The 17,876-nt window shown below is 42.8% G+C and overlaps 1 long non-coding RNA gene across 1 annotated transcript in view; it reads right to left on the reverse strand.

Moving 5' to 3' along the window:
* LOC134730823 (uncharacterized) overlaps positions 1-17,876 on the reverse strand; it is a 38,713-nt gene that overhangs the window by 2,956 nt on the left and 17,881 nt on the right. Inside the window, exon 2 of the long non-coding RNA XR_010112798.1 lies at positions 2,402-2,503. This is a non-coding gene — a long non-coding RNA (uncharacterized LOC134730823). The remainder of the gene's footprint in view (positions 1-2,401; positions 2,504-17,876) is intronic.

Consider the following 17,876-nt stretch of genomic DNA (forward strand, 5'->3'; position numbering starts at 1 on the left):
AGCACGTGGGAATAAAATGACATGAGGTCTGGCTAATACTTGACAGAAAAGGGAGAGACACAACAAATAGAGAAAGACCTTTGATAATTATTGAATCCAGATTATAAGTGTTGTGCTAGTCGGCTCAGGCTGTTGGAGTGACTTTAAAAAACAGAAATTTATTTTCTCAGTGTGCAGGCTGGAAGTCCAAGATCAAGGTGCCAGCAGGTTTGTTTTCTCCCGAGGTGTCTCCACTTGAAGACAGCCTCCTGGCCGTGTCCTCACAGTCTTCTCTCAGTCTGTGTTGTCTGTGGTCCTAATCTCTTTTTCTAAGGACACTGGTCATACTGGATTGGGCCCATCCATATGACCTCATTTTACCTTATTTACCTCTTTGAAGGCCCTATCTCCACATAAAGTCACATTCTTAGGTACTGAGGGTTAGGACTTCAACATGAATTTTAGGGGATGCGGTTTAACCTATAACAGGTATATGGGGGTTAACATAGTCTCTCATTTTGATGAATGTTTTTCATAATAAAAATTTTCATAATAGGCCAGGCACAGTAGCTCACGCCTGTAATCCCAGCACTTTGGGAGGCCAAGGCGGGCAGATCACCTGAGGTCAGGAGTTCAAGACCAGCCTGGCCAACATGGTGAAACTCCATCTCTACTAAAAATACACACACACACACACACACACACACACACACACACACACTAGCCAGGCATGGCAGTGGGCGCCTGTAGTCCCAGCTACTCAGGAGGCTGAGGCAGTAGAATCACTTGAGCCCAGGAGGCGGAGGTTTCAGTGAGCTGAGAGCATGCCATTGCACTCCAGCCTGGGCGACAGAGCAAGACTCCGTCTCAGAAAAAAATTACAATAAAAATAAATGCAGAAAGAGTAAGTTGAGATAGCCACTGTAGATGGGTCTTTTGAGTTTTGCTGCAGAAAACATCAGAGAAATGGGATCATGCCTGGAGGTGGATGGAATATGGGGACAAGGGAGTTTTTGTTTTTTCTTTTAAAATGATTATTATTGAGGCATATTAGTATGCTAATAAGGAGAATCCAGTACAGAGAAAAAAAGTATGCACAATGAAAGACAGGGAATAATAGCAGGTGAAGATCCTTAGTTGGCAAGAGAGCATGGGGTACGGGTAAAAAGTGGAGGTACCACCCTGTCTCTGCCAGGGGCTCTGTCTAGGCGGCTGTGAGAGTGAAGAAATCCTCTTCCAACCGACGATGTTCCTCAGTGAAAAAGGAAGGAAGGGCATTCCAGGTCTATATTTTATCATTTAAAAAAAAAAAGGAGCAAGGGCATCTGTCAGTGAAGAGTGAGGGAGTGTCAGAGATTTTAGGAGAGGAGAGAAGATGAGAAATGCTCAATGAGGAGGAGAGTGGAGTGAACTGAACGCAGAAGCAATGCCAGAAATCAGTTGGCCCCTTTGGAGGGCTGCCTTCATGGAATTAAAGGAGTGCCAGGTGGGGCGCCTCACGCCTGTAATCCCAGCACTTTGGGAGGCCAAAGCGGGCGGATCACCTGAAATCAGGAGGTCGAGACCAGCCTGGCCAACATGGTGAAACCTGGTCTCTACTAAAAGTACAAAACTTAGCCAGGCGTGGTGGTAGGCGTCTGTAATCCCAACTACTTGGAAGGCTGAGGCAGGAGAATCGCTTGAACCCGGGAGGCGGAGGTTGCAGTGAGCTGAGATCGCGCCATTGCACTCCAGCCTGGGTGACAAGAGCGAAATTCCGTCTCAAAAAAAAAAAGAAGTACCGACAGTCAGCTCTCTTCAGTGCCTCAGGAGGGTGTGGAAGACGCGAAGCTCTGGATTTAATCAAAGTTGGAGTTTGGTTAGGAAAATACAGTGAGGGGGCGGGACACCGAAAGTGAAGGATGTATGCAAGGGAGCGATTAGAAACACATGCGTCAGAACACCAGCGGGAGCTTGATGAAAATTTAGGAGGTGGTGGTGGTTGAGCGGGATGGTTGAAATGTAAATTTTGGAGGGATGTGGGAATTAATAAGGACAACGTCTACGATATGACCGTGGAGCGGCTACCGCGCGGGGGTAGAAATTACTGGAGAAGAGACCAGGGATCAAGGGGCGGAAGAGCTGGATGGATTGTCTACGTGGATTTCGGAGCCTGTTATTTTGGCAGTCACCTTTCTAATTTTCTAAATTCTTACTTGTTCCCCTTTGAAAAGCATTCTGTTCTTGTTCTGTGGCTATAAAATTTTCTGAATCTTTTTAAGGATATTAGAGCGTCTCTCTCTCTCTCTACACACACACACACACACACACACACACACACACTTTTGTTCTTCAAATCATCTTTTTCTTTGGAGTTGGTTGCACTCCTGGTTTATCTAGATCATTCTCATTTGATGAAACACCGTGGTGAAAACCCTCCTACCTAGAGCTTCGCCCTCATCACGATTATCCATGAGGTGAGTCTTTAAAGGCCAGGTGACGGCCCTTCCCCCTCTCCTGGGAAATCACGCCAGCGCTGATCCTGCTAGGAGAGGGGAGAGGGGAGAGAATATGAATGAGACCTTGAAAGCAGAAGCCTCACTTTAGGGTCATATTTGGAAAAGCCCCTGTCTTCAGCAGCCACAAAAGCTCCCCCTGGGACCTCCTCAAGCCAGGAGCAGGCTGTGAGAGGTTTCCCTGGAATGGGGGTCTGGGTGCCCCCCACTCCCGTTTCCACCTCCCGCCTGCACCGCCGGGAACTCCGGAGGAGTTCCCGGGGACCTAGAAACAGCGGCGAGAGCGTGAGAGGGGACGAGCTGGGGGTCCGGGCCAAAAGGAGGATGGAGGGGCTAGGCTTCTAGAGCGTGGGAAGGGGTCCCAGGGACCGAGCCAAGTGGAAGGCTTGTCCAGGCCCCCGCCTGCTCCCCTGGATCTGGAGGGAGCCTCCACGTGCTTCCGGCTGGGGCGGCACCGCGCAGTGCCGGGAGCGCCCACGAGGGGGCGCGCGAGCTCGGCGGCGGCGGCGGCGCCCCGGCGGGAGCGGGAGGCCGCGGGGCACAAAGAGTGGCGGGGCGGACCCTGGGGCGCCCGGGTTCCCTGTCCCGTGGGTCCCCAGCAAACCGCAGCGGTAGGAGAGGTGGGCTTTGCCTCTGAAGCACAGCAGGCCCTTAACAAGTTTTCACGGACTGAATGCATGAGCTATGTACGCCCTGCCGCACCGCGACGTTAGGACCCCCTTCTCCAGGAGGGGTCCTTAACCAGCTCCCCCTCCTCTGTGGTGATGACAGTGACAACCCCAGGTTCAAATCCCTGTTAACCGGCCGGGCGCGGCGGATCATGCCTGTAATCCCAGCACTTTGGGAGGCCGAGACGCGCGGATCACGAGGTCAGGAGATCGAGACCATCCTGGCTAACACGGTGAAACCCCGTCTCTACTAAAAATACACACACAAAAAAAAAATTAGCCGGGCCTGGTGGCGGGCGCCTGTAGTCCCAGCTACTCGGGAGGCTGAGGCAGGAGAATGGCGTGAACCCAGGAGGCGGAGGTTGCAGTGAGCCGAGATCGCGCCACTGCACTCCAGCCTGGGCGACAGAGCAAGACTCCGTCTCAAAAAAAAAAAAAAATCCCTGTTAACCACCTGGGGGAACTCTCCAGGGCCCCCTTTCTCCCCAGTTACACTGAGTCATGGGACTAATTAAGGCACCTGCCACAGGAATCGTTGTGAGGGTTAAATGAGGCGCTCGAGGCAGCTGGAAAGGGAGAATCCTGTCTGGGAAAGGAGGCAGCTGGGCCTGGGACATCGGCCTGGGGCACGGGACTCCCCTGGGCCATGTAAGAGCTGGCCTTACCTGGCCCGTCCAGTGGAGGCTCAGCTAGAGGGATAAGCTCTCAGCTGGTAACAATGGCGGCTGCCAGTTTTCTGCTTGGGTAAGAGATGGGCACCAGCCCTGTGAGCGGCCTTCATTGCCTCATAGAGTTTTGGAGAGTTGCACGTGCCGTGGGCCATCAACTTCAGCCATGAGTAAACATCACACAGAACCCTGTGCTTAGAGGCCCCTCCTCTGGGTTCTTGCAAACATATTGGTCAACTAATATGTCTCTGGCACGTGCTAAATGCTACAGCGGCAGGAATTCCTGACTCACCTTTCTTTCTGCCTTTCGTGCCCTCCCCCAGATAGCTGCGTGGCTCTGTAACTTCCTTCCAGTTTCTGCTCAAATGAACCCCTACCCACGGGTTCATTTGTCCCCTTGCAACCCTTGTCCTCTTATTCTGCTTTATTTTTTCCATAGCACTTATTACCACCTGCAAAATTGATTTATTTATTGTTTATTCTTCCCCATTAATATTTAAACCCCACAAAGGCAGGGACAATAATTTATTTAAAAATCTAGTTCTAGATTAAGGGTCCTGGGAGTACCCGCTAGAGACTATAACGGCAAAAAATGCCAAAAAGAGAGAGGTGGACATCATAGAAAGAAAGAGAAAAAAACCTAAACAAAGGATTGAAACCCCCCACTGAAAATTATAAAATACATGAGGAATTCTAATGCTGAGACAAACAAAATCTACAATCAGAAGATGAATTCACTGCAGATGACATGAATTTTATAGAATAGTTTGACAAATATTTTAAGTAAATGTGTTTGAGGAGCTTAAGGAAATGACTGAAGGAACAACTTCTATTAAATAAAAAAAAAACCAAGACATTCAAATAGGCAGAAATGAACCAAGAAGTAGATATCTTAGAAATAAAATATGTATTGGCTGTTGAAAAAAAAGTTATAGGATGAATTCCAAAATAGAAACAAAGAGTATATTAGTAAATCTGAAGATGGTAAAAAAAAAAAAAGAATTAGTTTAGAATGCAGCACAGACTGATGAAGAGACTAAAATAAGAACGAATTAAGACACATGAATGATGGATTAAAATAGACTCTGATGTATGAAAATAGGAATCTCAGAAGAAGAGAATGGAGAAATAATATTTGGAACAATAAAGCTAAGAATTTCCTGGATTGAAGAGGACATGAATTATTTTATTATAAGTGCATTCAAGGTGCCAAGCAAGGTAAATAAAAAGAAGTCTACACCTAAGCACATTGTCTGCAACTGCAGAACACAAAGGATAACAAGACAATAGCAGAAGCTATCAAAAAGAAAAGATAAAATCCACCTAAAGGCATGTCTATTAGACTGTCAGCCTACTCCTCATAAGCAATGGAATAATATCTTTAAAGCCCTGAGTTTATATGCAGCTAAATTATCATTCAGGAACAAAGGCAAAATAGAGATATTTTCAGACATACAAAGACTAAGAGGATCTACCTCCCACAGATGTTCACTACAAGAAAAGTAATTCAGCAAGAAGAGAAATGAACCCAGAGAGAGGACGTGGGATGTAATAAACAATGGTCAGCATGGACATTGATAAAATGTTAGTACATTTAACTAATTTCCAACTTTAAAAAGAAAGCTTTTGTGACTTAAAAAAGGTAAAGTGAAAATTCCAAAAAGACAATATAAGCATAGGGAGGGGTGGTGTTCTGTTGGTGATTAAAGTAAACGAATGGACTTGTATTTGGGAGGAGAATAGAAATACTAGATTTTTGACAGTGTCAGAATAGTTTATAGTGAAGTGTGCATATTAAAAATGTAAAAGTAATTGTTAAAGGAAAAGAAATGCAATCCTTTCAAATCAGCAGAAGAAATGCAGAAAGCTTGATCAATCCAACGGAAGGTGAGAAAGAAGAAAAAAGAAGCAAAGAGAAAGGACGTAAACATATATGACAAAATAAGGTGGTAGAAATGAGTCCAAATAATCAGTAATCAAATTAAATGAAAACTGATTAAATTCACTAGATTGAATTTTTTTTAAAAAGCATCTATATACTGCTTATAAGTAACATGCTTAAAACAAAGCCATGAAATATAATTGAAATTAAAGACATGGAAAAGATATATCATAAAAAATACAAAACAAAGGAAGTTAATATAGCAATGCTAATATCAGACAAAGTTGGGCTTTTTGTTGTTGTTGTTGTTATTGTTTTTGAGACAATGTCTCTTTCTGTCACCCATGTTGGAGTACAGTGGCATGATCATGGCTCACTGCAGCCTTGGCCTCCCAGATTCAAGCGATCCTCCCACCTCAACCTCCTGAATAGCTAGGACTACAGGTGTGCACCACCATGATGGCTAATATAAAAAAAATTTTTTTTTGTAGAGACAGAGTCTCACCATGTTGCCCAGTTCACCATGTTGAACTCCTAAACTCAAGCCACCTGCCTGCCTCAGCCTCCCAAAGTGTTGAGATAATATGTGTGAGCCACTGACCCAGCCAATTACATTTGTAAATGATTTTAAATGTAGTAAAAATAAACCAAACAAACAAATACTGATATGATTTGGCTCTGTGTCCCCACTCAAATCTCATCTCGACTTGTAATCCCCAGGTGCGGAGGGAGCAACCTGGTGGGAGGTGACTGGATCATGGGGGCGGTTTCCCCCATGCTGTTCTCCTGATAGTGAGTGCACACAAGATCTAATGCTTTAAAAGTGTTTGACAGTTCCCCCTCTTCTCTTTCTTTCTCTCCCTCCCTGCCTCCCTCCCTCCCTCTTTCCTTTCCCTTCTCCCTCTCTTCTACCACCTTCTGAAGAAGGTACTTGCTTCTTCTTTGCCTACCCTCATGATTGTAAGTTTCCTGAGGCATCCTCAGCAATGTGGAACTGTGAGTCAATTAAACCTCCTTTCTTTATAAACTACCCAGTCTCAGGTGGTATCTTTATAGCAGCATGGGAACAGACTAATACCATTTTCACATTTTGAGAAACTTAAAGTAATTTACAGTTTGAAAAAAAATCAAATGAGATGTACAAAGTATTTATAACTGAGTAACAGTGAGAATTTTACATATCAAAACTTATGGAATGCAGTTAAAGCAGTGCATGATGATAAATTTATCATCTTAAATAAATTTATTAAGGAACAAAACAAAATAATAATAATTGAGTTAAGCATTCACTTCAAAGAGCTGGAAAAAACCAACAATTAAAAAATAAATGGAAATAATAAAGACGTAGAGTAGAGATTAGTGAAATAGAAAACAATAGAAAAGATTAACAACATAAAATCAGGTTGAGGAATAAAAGTCATAAGTTATATTAAGAATGAAGAGGAGTATTAGTATTACTACGGATAAAGGTAAAACTAAAAACTCATCAAATTAGCCAAGCACATAACAGTCTAAAATTAAAAACTACCTTCCCCAGACTCCCTTGCAGCTAGGTGGGCTCCCATGAATCTGTTCTGGCCAGTGGGATGTAAATAGAAATGATGAGCCCTAGCACAGTGGCTCATGCCTGTAATCCCAGCACTTTAGGAGGCTGAGGCAGGCAGATCATGAGGTCAGGAGATCGAGACCATCCTGGCTAACATGGTGAAACCCCGTCTCTACTAAAAATACAAAAAATTAGCTGGGCATGGTCGCAGGCGCCTGTAGTCCCAGCTACTTAGGAGGCTGAGGCAGGAGACTCCAGCCTGGGTGACACAGCGAGACTCCATCTCAAAAAAAGAAAAAAAAAAAAGAAATGATGTGTAAAACTTCTATGAAGTCACATTATAAAGTCCTTAGGGGGATGGCAGGGGGATGCCCTTCCCTTTCCTTTTTCTCATTCCTGCATCCTGGAATGCAGACTTGCTGGCTAATGTTAGAGCAGCCATTTCGGACCATGAGATGTGAGCCTCATATTGAAGATGGAGGAGAAAGAATGGAGAGAGCCCAAGTCTCTAAGGATTTAGGAACTTGCACTCCAGCTTGGGACTGCTGATAGAAATAAACTTCAGCCCATTGTGGTAGTGCACACCTGTAGTCCCAGCTACTCAGCAACTGAGGCTGAGGCAAGATGATCACTTGAGCCCAGGAGCTCAAGGCTGTAGTATGCAGTGATTGTGCCTGCAAATAACTAGTGCATCCCAGCCCGGGCAGCATGGCAACACCCCATATCTATAAATAAATAAACTTCTAACTTGTTTAAACTGCTCTTTTGTGCTATTTTCTGTTGCTTATAATCAAAACATAAACTTGTGTAATGAAACTGGCAAAAAGGATCTATCAAAAAACTAGTGGCAAACACAGCATAGGAGTCCCTTTGGAATCATTCCTACAGAAATCAGAACCAAGACAAAAATTCCTGCTAGCACTTCTACTCAGAATTGCATGTGAGAGCCTATGCAAAATGACAAAAAGGAAAAAGAGCAAGAAAAGATGTAAGAATAGAAAGAAAGAAAACACTGTTGTTAGTTGCAGATGTAATGATTTTCTACATAAAAAATGTAGGTTTCAGGCAAAGACGGCAAATTGAACGCATGAATCTAATTTTTTTTCCTCCTGATATTCCACTAAAATTACAGCAAAGGGATTTTAAAATATAGACATAACTCTACAAGGACAAGAAAAACAGGAGAGAAGTTACGAGCAATAACATTTTAGAAACTGGGAAGCAGATGGGAAAGAAGTTGCTGACTTAGCAGGTCCAAGAATGCCATATCCCAAGCTGACAGTGGTTAAGTAGGACACCACCTGACCCAGCGGCATCCTCACAGCCTCTGCCACTGCTGGGATGGGGTGTGATGGATGGGGATAAATAGGGATAACTGATTGAAAGCTGTTTAGGAAGCAGTTAGACCCAGGATCTCAGCACTCTCCTAGTTTTACACTGCAAAGCAATGCCCTCTCCCACCCTGGCAGAAGCTGGGGGAAGTATTTTTCTGGACTGAGAAATCCAGTTATGGAGACTGTATCCAAGAAAGAGAGAATTATTAATATATGCTTCACGAACGCTGAAACTGTCTGGGTTCTTTGCTATTAGGTTCCCAGAAAGAAAGACCTAAAAGTACTAACACTGGGCTCCACCAAACCATCCATCCAGATGGCTCCGCAAAGAAGCTCAGAGTTGACATTCCCACCCCACCTCCCACCCCTCCCATGGGCTCAGAGCTTTCAAACAGCATTGTGGCTTCTCGCTCTTGGTCATAAGCAGACAACCAAGGATTACCAACATCTGAAGAAAGCCTCTAACCTGAAAAATAGGGGCCAATAAAGAACAAGCTGGCAGAAACAGACTATAAAAGAAAGCTTTAAGAAATAAAAAGAGCTATCATACATATCTTCAAAGGCAAAAAGAGACATTTTGCATGCATGAAATGAGAACAGGATGCAGTCTGTTTCTTACCAGGAAGCTGAACTAGCATAACTTCTGGCTCCTTCTCTAGAGATCAATGCTAGAGAAACCAAGAAAGCTCTAAGGAACCCCTGAGAACTGTTGGAGTTGTTCTCTTGCTTCTTGGAGTTGTTCTCTGCTGTTACTTTGGGAGCTTAGTACCTGCTCTGTGCACAGCTGCTGTGACTCAGACCTTTGGTCCAGGTGTCATTGACAGTAAAATTAGAAGCCCCATACTTGTGAGGAGCCGAGAAAAATATATAGGGAATAACCATCCTTGGGTAGTATCTTTCTTCCCCCTTATTCTACAACCTCCTAAGGCTGGTAAATTATAATCTAAGTTTCACCTCCTAATGCTGCTTTTTCTCTAGGGGAGAGGAACAAGGGTACGAAGAATGATGCCTTGACACAAGAAGTTGTTTTGTGGGTGAGGACTGAGATTTTTCTGATAACTAGGGCTTTTCACCCTAAATCTCATCTGCTCTACCCTCACGCCCACAGAGGTAGTTGCAATCAACAAGCACAGAGGCCTGGCCTTCAGCATTGCCTGACAGAATAGCCAGTGCCCTAGGGAAAAATCAGCACTAAGAAGCACAAATATTCCACAAGAAAAACAACATATTGTATTTTAGATTCTAACAGAAGCCTAAATATTAAAACAGATGGGCAAAAATCTTCTAATTTGCTTTATAAACATAGAAAGATAAAGATATAAGCAAAATAAAGCAAAATAAGAAAACATAAAAAAGAACCTAGGAGAAGCACAGCATTAGGTTTGAAAAATATAGTAGTTGAAATACAGTATTAGACATGGAAAGTATCACAGTTAAAATAAACAACATAATAGGATAATTACAGGCTGAGGAATGAATTGGAGTGTCAAATGAGGAAATCCTCAAGAAGGAAGAAGGAAAGGACAAAAAAATAGAAAACAAAAACTAAAAGACATGGAAGTCATTAAACGAAGCCATAGTCAAGGGAAGGAGAATTAGCCTCCATCTTTTGGAGGGAGAAATGTCAAATAATTAGTGGATAGTCTATACATCACACTCAGAGTGGATTTTTTTAAAGGTATGATACTTTGGATAAATCAAGATTGATATGTATCAATTTTAGGAAATTCTCGACCATTATCTCTTTAAAGCTCCCCTATTTTCTCCCCTGGAATTCTTGTTAGACATCTATCAGATTATTTTATATACTTAACCTCTTTTATAGTTTCTATATCTTAATGTATCTATACTGAACTATTGGTAGTATCTTCATATTTATCTTCCAGTTCACTAATTCTCTCCTCAACTAAGTCTTCAATTGGGTCTAATATACTATTCACCACATTCTGGCTTTTTTTTTTCTTTTTTTTGAGACAGGGTCTCACTCTGTCAACCAGGCTGGAGTGCAGTAGGGCAAACACATCTCACCTCAGCCTCAACCTCCCAGGTCGATTCTCCTGCCTCAGCCTCACCAGTAGCTGTGACCACAGGTGTGTGCCACCACACTCAGCTAATTTTTAAAATTTTTGTTTGTAGAGATTAGGTCTCACTATGTTGCCCAGGCTGGTCTCAAACTCTTGTGCTCAGGCAAACCACCTACCTCAGCCTCCCAGAGTAATGGGATTACAGGTGTGAGCCACTGCACCCAGCCTGGCTTTGTTATTTTAAAATTATATTTTTTACTTATAAGAGTTCTACATAAGCCTGGGCAACATGGCAAAATCCCATCTCTACAATAAATACAAAAAATTTGCTGGGTGTGGTGGCGCCTGTAGTCCCGACTACTCTGGAGGCTGAAGTGGGAGGATCACCTGAGCCTAGGAGGTCGAGGCTGAAGTGAGCAAAGATCACACCACACTCCAGCCTGCATGACAGAGTGAGGCCCTGTCTAAAAAACAAAACAAAACAAATCAAGACAAAAAAAGAAAACACAGAGAGAGAACTAAATAAATAAAAGTTCTACATATTTATCAGTGGAGGTCAGTTCGTTCTTATTAGTAAATTTTGATAGTATTTTATTGCTAGTCAATTTTGCAATTTAATATTTTTTTCCTTACATATTCCCTTACACAGTTATTTTATGTTACCTGATGATACCAATATCTGATATCCTTGAGGACCTAATTCTGTTGTTGATTGTTTCTCCTGGCTCTCACTCATGGAAGTTTGTCTCCTTGTGTTTTTGGTGACTAAAAAAAATTTTTTTAAGAGACAGGTCTCACTCTGTCATCTAGACTGGAGTGCAGTGGTGCAACCATGGCTCATTGCAGCCTCAACATGCTGGGTTCAAGTGATTCTCCTGCATCAGCCTCCTGAGTACCAGGAACTACAGGCATGTGCCACCATACCTGGCTCATTAAACAATTTTTTTTTGTAGAGACAAGGTCTCACTATGTTGCCCAGCCTGGTCTCAATCTCCTGGCCTCAAATGATCCTCCTGCCTTGGCCTCCCAAAGTGTTGGGATTACAGGCTTGAGCCACCACACCTGGCCTTTGGTGATTATCAATTGTGAGTTCACATTGGTAGATACTAATCTGTGAGAATCTTTGGGCCTTAATTGAGGATGACTTTCTCCAGATAAAATTTACATTTACTTTTTCTGGGTGCCAAGATGCCAACCTGCTCACTTTAACATCTTCCAGGGTCCCAGCTTACCACCTGGGTCCTGGTTTAGCTGCTTCTTGCTGCTGGCCCAAAGTTTAGTCTTGCAAAGTTATCTTGCTGCACTTACATGTGTGGACATCTGCACTCAGGGCAACCCCATTTCCCCTGTATGGTTGTTTTTTCCCATGGTTTCAGCTCACTTGGTACCTTGGAGATTTCACTTATTTCCTGCAATCCCAGCTGTGCATGAGGAATCCTGCTTCCAGCAGGATAGACATGATCGTGACAAGACTTGTCAGGGTACCTAGGCTGTTACTTGCAGAAATGGAAGTCCCAGGAATTTTTTTTACCATGAAAACACCCAGAAAAACAAACAGAGCTAGTAAGAGAATTCAGCAAGTTTACTGAAAGAGGCCAATATAAAAAAATTCATATTATCCCTATACACCAGTAACAGCCAATTAGAAAATATAAAAGAAAAAAATCATTTATAATGATAATACTCTTTAAGATACTTAGGAATAAATCTAGCAAAAGATATACAAGACCTTTAAGGAGAAAAAATTGCAAAAATATTATCAAAGGACATAAAAGAAGATATGAATAAATGGGAATTTTTAAATGCTCCTGGGTAATACCCGTGGGTTGGAAGATACTATCATAAAGGTGTCAGCTCTTCTCAATTTAATCTATAATTTTAATACAACACAAATGAAAATTTCTGTAGAATTTTTTGTGGAACTTGGCAAGCTGATTCTAATATTAATGTGGAACAACAAAATGAAAAGAAGTGCTAATATAATTGTGAAGTGTGTGGGAAGGGGACTTTCCATACAAAATATGAAGATTTATTATAAAGTTGTACTAGCTCAGACAGTGTGGTTTCAGCACAGGGACAGAAAAGTAGCTCTATGGATTTAAATAGAGTCCAGAAAATAAACCTCATCATATTTGGAAACTTGATATATGAGAGAGATTGCATTACATTTGTGGGGGAAAGAAGGACTATTTAATAAATAATGCTGGGAGAAATTGTTATCTTTATGGGATAATAAATCTCCATAGATATTATATAAAAACTGTGTGGATTAAGGGCTTTAATGTGAAAAGCAAAACTTTATAATTCTTAGAAGAAAATACATCATGATCGTGACGTATCTTTGTGGCCTCAAGTTGGAAGGGGAAAGATTTTTTTTCTTTTTTGAGAGACAGTCTCACTCTGTCGTCCAGGCTGGAATATAGTGACATGCAAACAGCTCACTGCAGCCTCGACCTCCTGGGCTCAAGCGATCCTCCCATCTCAGCCTCCCTAGTAGCTGGAACTACAGGCATGCACCACAATGCCCAGCTAATTTTTGTATTTTTTGTAGAAATGGGGTTTCACCATGTTGCCCAGGCTGGTGTCAAACTCCTGGAGTCAAGCGATCTGCCTGCCTTGGCTTCCCAAAGTGCTGGGATTACAGGGGTGAGTCACTATGCCTGGCTTGGATTTCTGAAACAAGACACAGAAGCTCTTTTTTTTTTTTTTTTTTTTTTTTTTTTGAGACAGAGTCTCACTCTGTCACCCAGGCTGGAGTGCATTGGCATGATCTCGGCTCACTGCAACCTCCGTCCCCCAACCCCCCCGGGTTCAAGCGATTCTCCTGCCTCAGCCTCCTGAGTAACTGGGATTACAGGCATGCATCACCACGCCTGGCTAATTTTCATATTTTTAGCAGAGACGGGGTTTCACCACGTTGGCCAGGCTGGTCTAAACTCCTGACCTCAAGTAATCCACCCACCTTGGCCTCCCAAACTGCTAGGATTACAGGCGTGAGCCTCCATGCCCAGCTAGAAGCTCTTAATTCAAAAAAATGATTGATACATTTGACTTCATTAAAATTTAGAACTTTAGCACAATAAAAGATACTATGAACTTAAAGACAACACACAGATTGGAGAAAATTTTGCAATGCAAATAAGCAACAAATTAGCATCTAGTATATATTAAAAAGTCTTACAAAAGTTTTTTTTTTAAAAAAAAAAACAATTTGCATCACAAATGATGCAAACAGACATTTCAAAGAAGTGGAAGCCCAAATGGTCAATAAGCATCTGAAAAACTGCTTGACCTCAATAGTAATCAGGAAATTGCACATTAAATACACATCAAGATAGTATTGTTGGATATTAAACATTTAATATTAATTAACGTTTGCACTCTTAAGAGGGTAAACTGGTATAACCACTTTCGAGAGCAGCTTAGCAAAATCTAGCAGAGCTGAGGGGTATATCCCTACACCCAGCAATTCCACTATAGGCATATTCCCTAGGGAAGTTATTACACATATTCATAAAGAGACTGTGTACAGGAATGCCCATACTCCCCCAGCACTGTTTGTAACGATGAAAACTAGAATTACAGGAGAATGGATAAATTGTGATGTATCCATATAGAGTGCAGTGCAGCAGTTAGAGTAAATGAACAAGAGCTACATATATCAATGTGGATGCCTCTAAACCCACAGGATCTAAATCAAGCAAGACAGAAGAATACATACATAAATGGTATGAATACCATTTATAAAAAGTTTCAAAATATGTAAAAATATGCAAAACAATTCTATATATTGTTTATGGTTATAGTTACTATATAAATGTGTAGGAAATGTATAAAAATCTGGGTGGGAAGTAAATACAACAACATGTTAAAAATTGATAAAAGCTGAATATTTGATAAGTGGGCACATTGGCATTTTAATATATTATTCTCTTTACTTGTCTCAAGTTTTGAAATGTTTCATTTAAAGAAAGCATTCTGTAGCCGATGGAGAATGGATTCGAAGAAAGGGAGACACAGTGGTGGTTTTTGCAGTGGGATGGGTGGGAGAGGTGGTAGAGAGACGGGGAGGGAGGAGGGATTTTAAATTTGGCCCCGTGGATGTGGGTTTGTTGTTGTTGTTTTGTTTTGTTTTTGTCTTGAACAACTATGTGGATAGGGGAGGCTAAGTAAAAAGTTTTAAAGTGATCATTTCAAGTGTTGTCGTTGGTGTGGGGAAATAGCACCCCAGTGCTGGTCTGGGCATAAATTGGCTCACTGGCTTTGCTGGCAATTCAGTGGTGACTCCACTGCTGGTCAAACCCATGTGCAGGCCAGGCACAGTGGCTCGAGCTTGTAATCCCAGCACTTTGGGAAGCTGAGGCAGGCAGATCGTGTGAGGCCAGGAGTTCAAAACCAGCCCAGGTGGCAAAGTGAGACTCCATCTCTACAATCAATCAATCAATCAATCAATACCCATGTTCAGGGAGTCCCATGAATGGACATTCAGTGCAGCAGCAATATCAATGTCCCACCAAAGAAGAACGGGTAAGCAGACTAGGTACATCCTTGGATTGGCGTCCGATGGTACCTGCCTTTTGTCTTTGCCAGACTGATGCCTTAGAATCTTGACTAGACCCATGGCACAGGGAGTAGAACAGGAAAGTATCTGTTTCTAAGGTGCAGCAAATGATGATAAACCCCTAGGCTCGAATGCTGGGTATGGATGTTGGGAGTAGACACAGCCACCTCCAAACGGTGAGCCCAGAATCCTTTAATTTTCTAACCACGTGGCATCCTCACTCCTTACGGGACACTGTGAAAGGCAGGCACCCCCTTCCTATCCCACTGGGGTAGGGGTGGGGGCAGGTATGGAGTGTGGGGATGAGCCAGTTCTGTGCATTTGCACCATTAAGAAGCCTTGAAAGAAAACTTAGTCAAGTCCAAATTCCTCTCTCCAACCCTTGGAACTGGGCAGTTTCCCAGTGTCTAGCCTCTCACCCTACCTAGCAGTTATAGGAAATGAGTTAGAACAAATATATAGCAACATGGGTAGATCTCAGCAAATCATAAGTAGTGAAAAAAGCATGATGCTGAATGAAAGGTGCAGCATGACACTGGTTTATGTAAATAAAAACCGCATAACAAAGTTGCATATTTTCTGTGGACACAATTATGTACCTGAAACGCAGTTTTTAAGATTGGAAAGAACTCATCAAATTCACAAGAATGTTTCTCCTGGTGGTGGGAAGGGATCAGGATGGGAAGGTGGTGGAGGTCAGGGGAGATGAGTGCAGGTGGTGGAGGTCAGCTTTATTCATTATGACTAAAATTTTTTTGTTAAGGGACACTGTATTCTTATTTATATACTTTTAAAAAGTATAAACATAAAATACAAGGCAGAGGAGCAAAAATGCCAAAATGTTATACACAGGTAATTTCTTGGGCAGGAGAGTACAGATAATGGCATCTTTATCTTTGTACTTTTTTGTATTAATTTAACTTAAAACCTTAACCATTTGCTATTCAGAGAGGTTATGAAGATCAATTAAGATCTTAGACATAAACTGTCCTGTGGACTAAACAGCGCTTTATAATGAGAGTCCCCAATAATTGTTTGCTGATTTGAAAAAGTAAGTGGAGATAGAGACGTGGCAATAACTGCTTTGGAGAAGTCTTGCAGTGAAGACTTGCAGAAGACGCTGGTCTTCTGCCTTGCTGGGGAGGAGGAGGTGGGTGTGGTGAGCATGGGGATGGAGGCGTGTCCTGGGTGGGATGGGAATGGGCTTGACTGCTGTCAAGAACCCAGACTTTACGGCTGGGTGCAGTGGCTCACGCCTGTAATCCCAGCACTTTGGGAGGCCGAGGCAGGTAGATCACTTCAGGTCAGGAGTTCAAGACCAGTCTGGCCAACATGGTGAAACCCTGTCTCTACTAAAAATACAAAAAAATTAGCCAGGCATGGTGGCTCATGCCTGTAATCCCAGCTACCCGGGAGCCTGAGGCAAGAAAATTGCTTGACCCTGGGAGGCAGAGGTTGCAGTGAGCTGTGATTGTGCCACTGCACTTCAGCCTCCAGCCTGGGCAACAGAGCAAGACTCCGTTTCAAAAAAAAAAAAAAAATCCAGGCTTTTTGAGTAGGATCCACTTGGGTTCAAATTCTTACTTTGCCTCTAAGTAGCTACATAAATTTCTGAAACATCACTTAAACTGCTGGAGCCTCAGTTTTCTCATCTGTATAATGGGGATAATATCACTAACCTTGCAGAGGTGCTAGTAATCACTGACCCAGCCCCAACCACATTAAGAGTTTAGAATTTCATCCCCTGCTTTTCTGGGCTTTGAGGGGGTATAGAAAGGTTGGGGGACATGGAAGGGTTGTGTGGAAAACCACATGGTGGATTGCACCAAGCATCACCCCTGCTGGTGGTCACCCGGCTGGGGGGAATGCTGGCGGAATGGGCAGCGAGCGGACCTGGGTATAGGTGGTAGCAATAACTGTTAGAATGGAAGAGAGGCCCTCCCAGGTGACGACTCTGCTTTCATCAGGGGCTAGGCTTCACATAATCCTTCTTTAGTGGTCTTTGCTAGGTCTACCCTCTGATCTCTTTTCAGGCTGGGCCCCTCCTCTTAGGAAATTGCCTTCTCAGGAAATCCCTTCTCCCTCCTCATTTATTTCATAATAATACTTGAGAGTTCATTAACCCCAGGGAATGAATCAGCCTAAAACTCATTCCCCTTTCTGGGAAGATTTAAGCATACAGCCCCTCCAGGGCAGTAAAGGGAGGCAAAGAGAAGACCGTCTGAACTCTCACTTCTGAAGCAAAAGGAACCAGGATGGTACAATGCCTGGTGCATTGCAAGTGCCCATTAGATTATAGCAAAAGTGCCCTCCTACAAATCTTGGATAAGCAATATATGAATAGGTATCTAACAAACTGGAACATTGCTGATTTAAACAGGTTTATTGCAGGAATTGTTTGGACCTCTCGATTCTATGCACCTTGTGAATTTCCAAGGAGAAATTTAATAGGAGAACTGTATACAGTTCTCCAAAACTTCCTGGACTATGGGGCTCTTGTTCAAAGAACACCTGTAAGTCTCCTGTAGAACTAGAGTCTCAGGAACGCTGTTATGGAAATTGGATTCCTAGGTAAATAGGTTATATGATTCAATTCCAACAATTTTTATCACCATTCTTTGCTATCTCAAGCCTTGGGCTAGGTGTGGGACTGTGCCCCAATTCCAAAGCACCCGATTTCATCCTTAATCATGGGGGTAGGAAGGACAGGGGTCTCATA

The sequence above is a fragment of the Pan paniscus genome, chromosome 6 (assembly GCF_029289425.2).
Source record: "Pan paniscus chromosome 6, NHGRI_mPanPan1-v2.0_pri, whole genome shotgun sequence".
In the NCBI taxonomy this organism is placed as follows: Eukaryota; Metazoa; Chordata; class Mammalia; order Primates; family Hominidae; genus Pan; species Pan paniscus.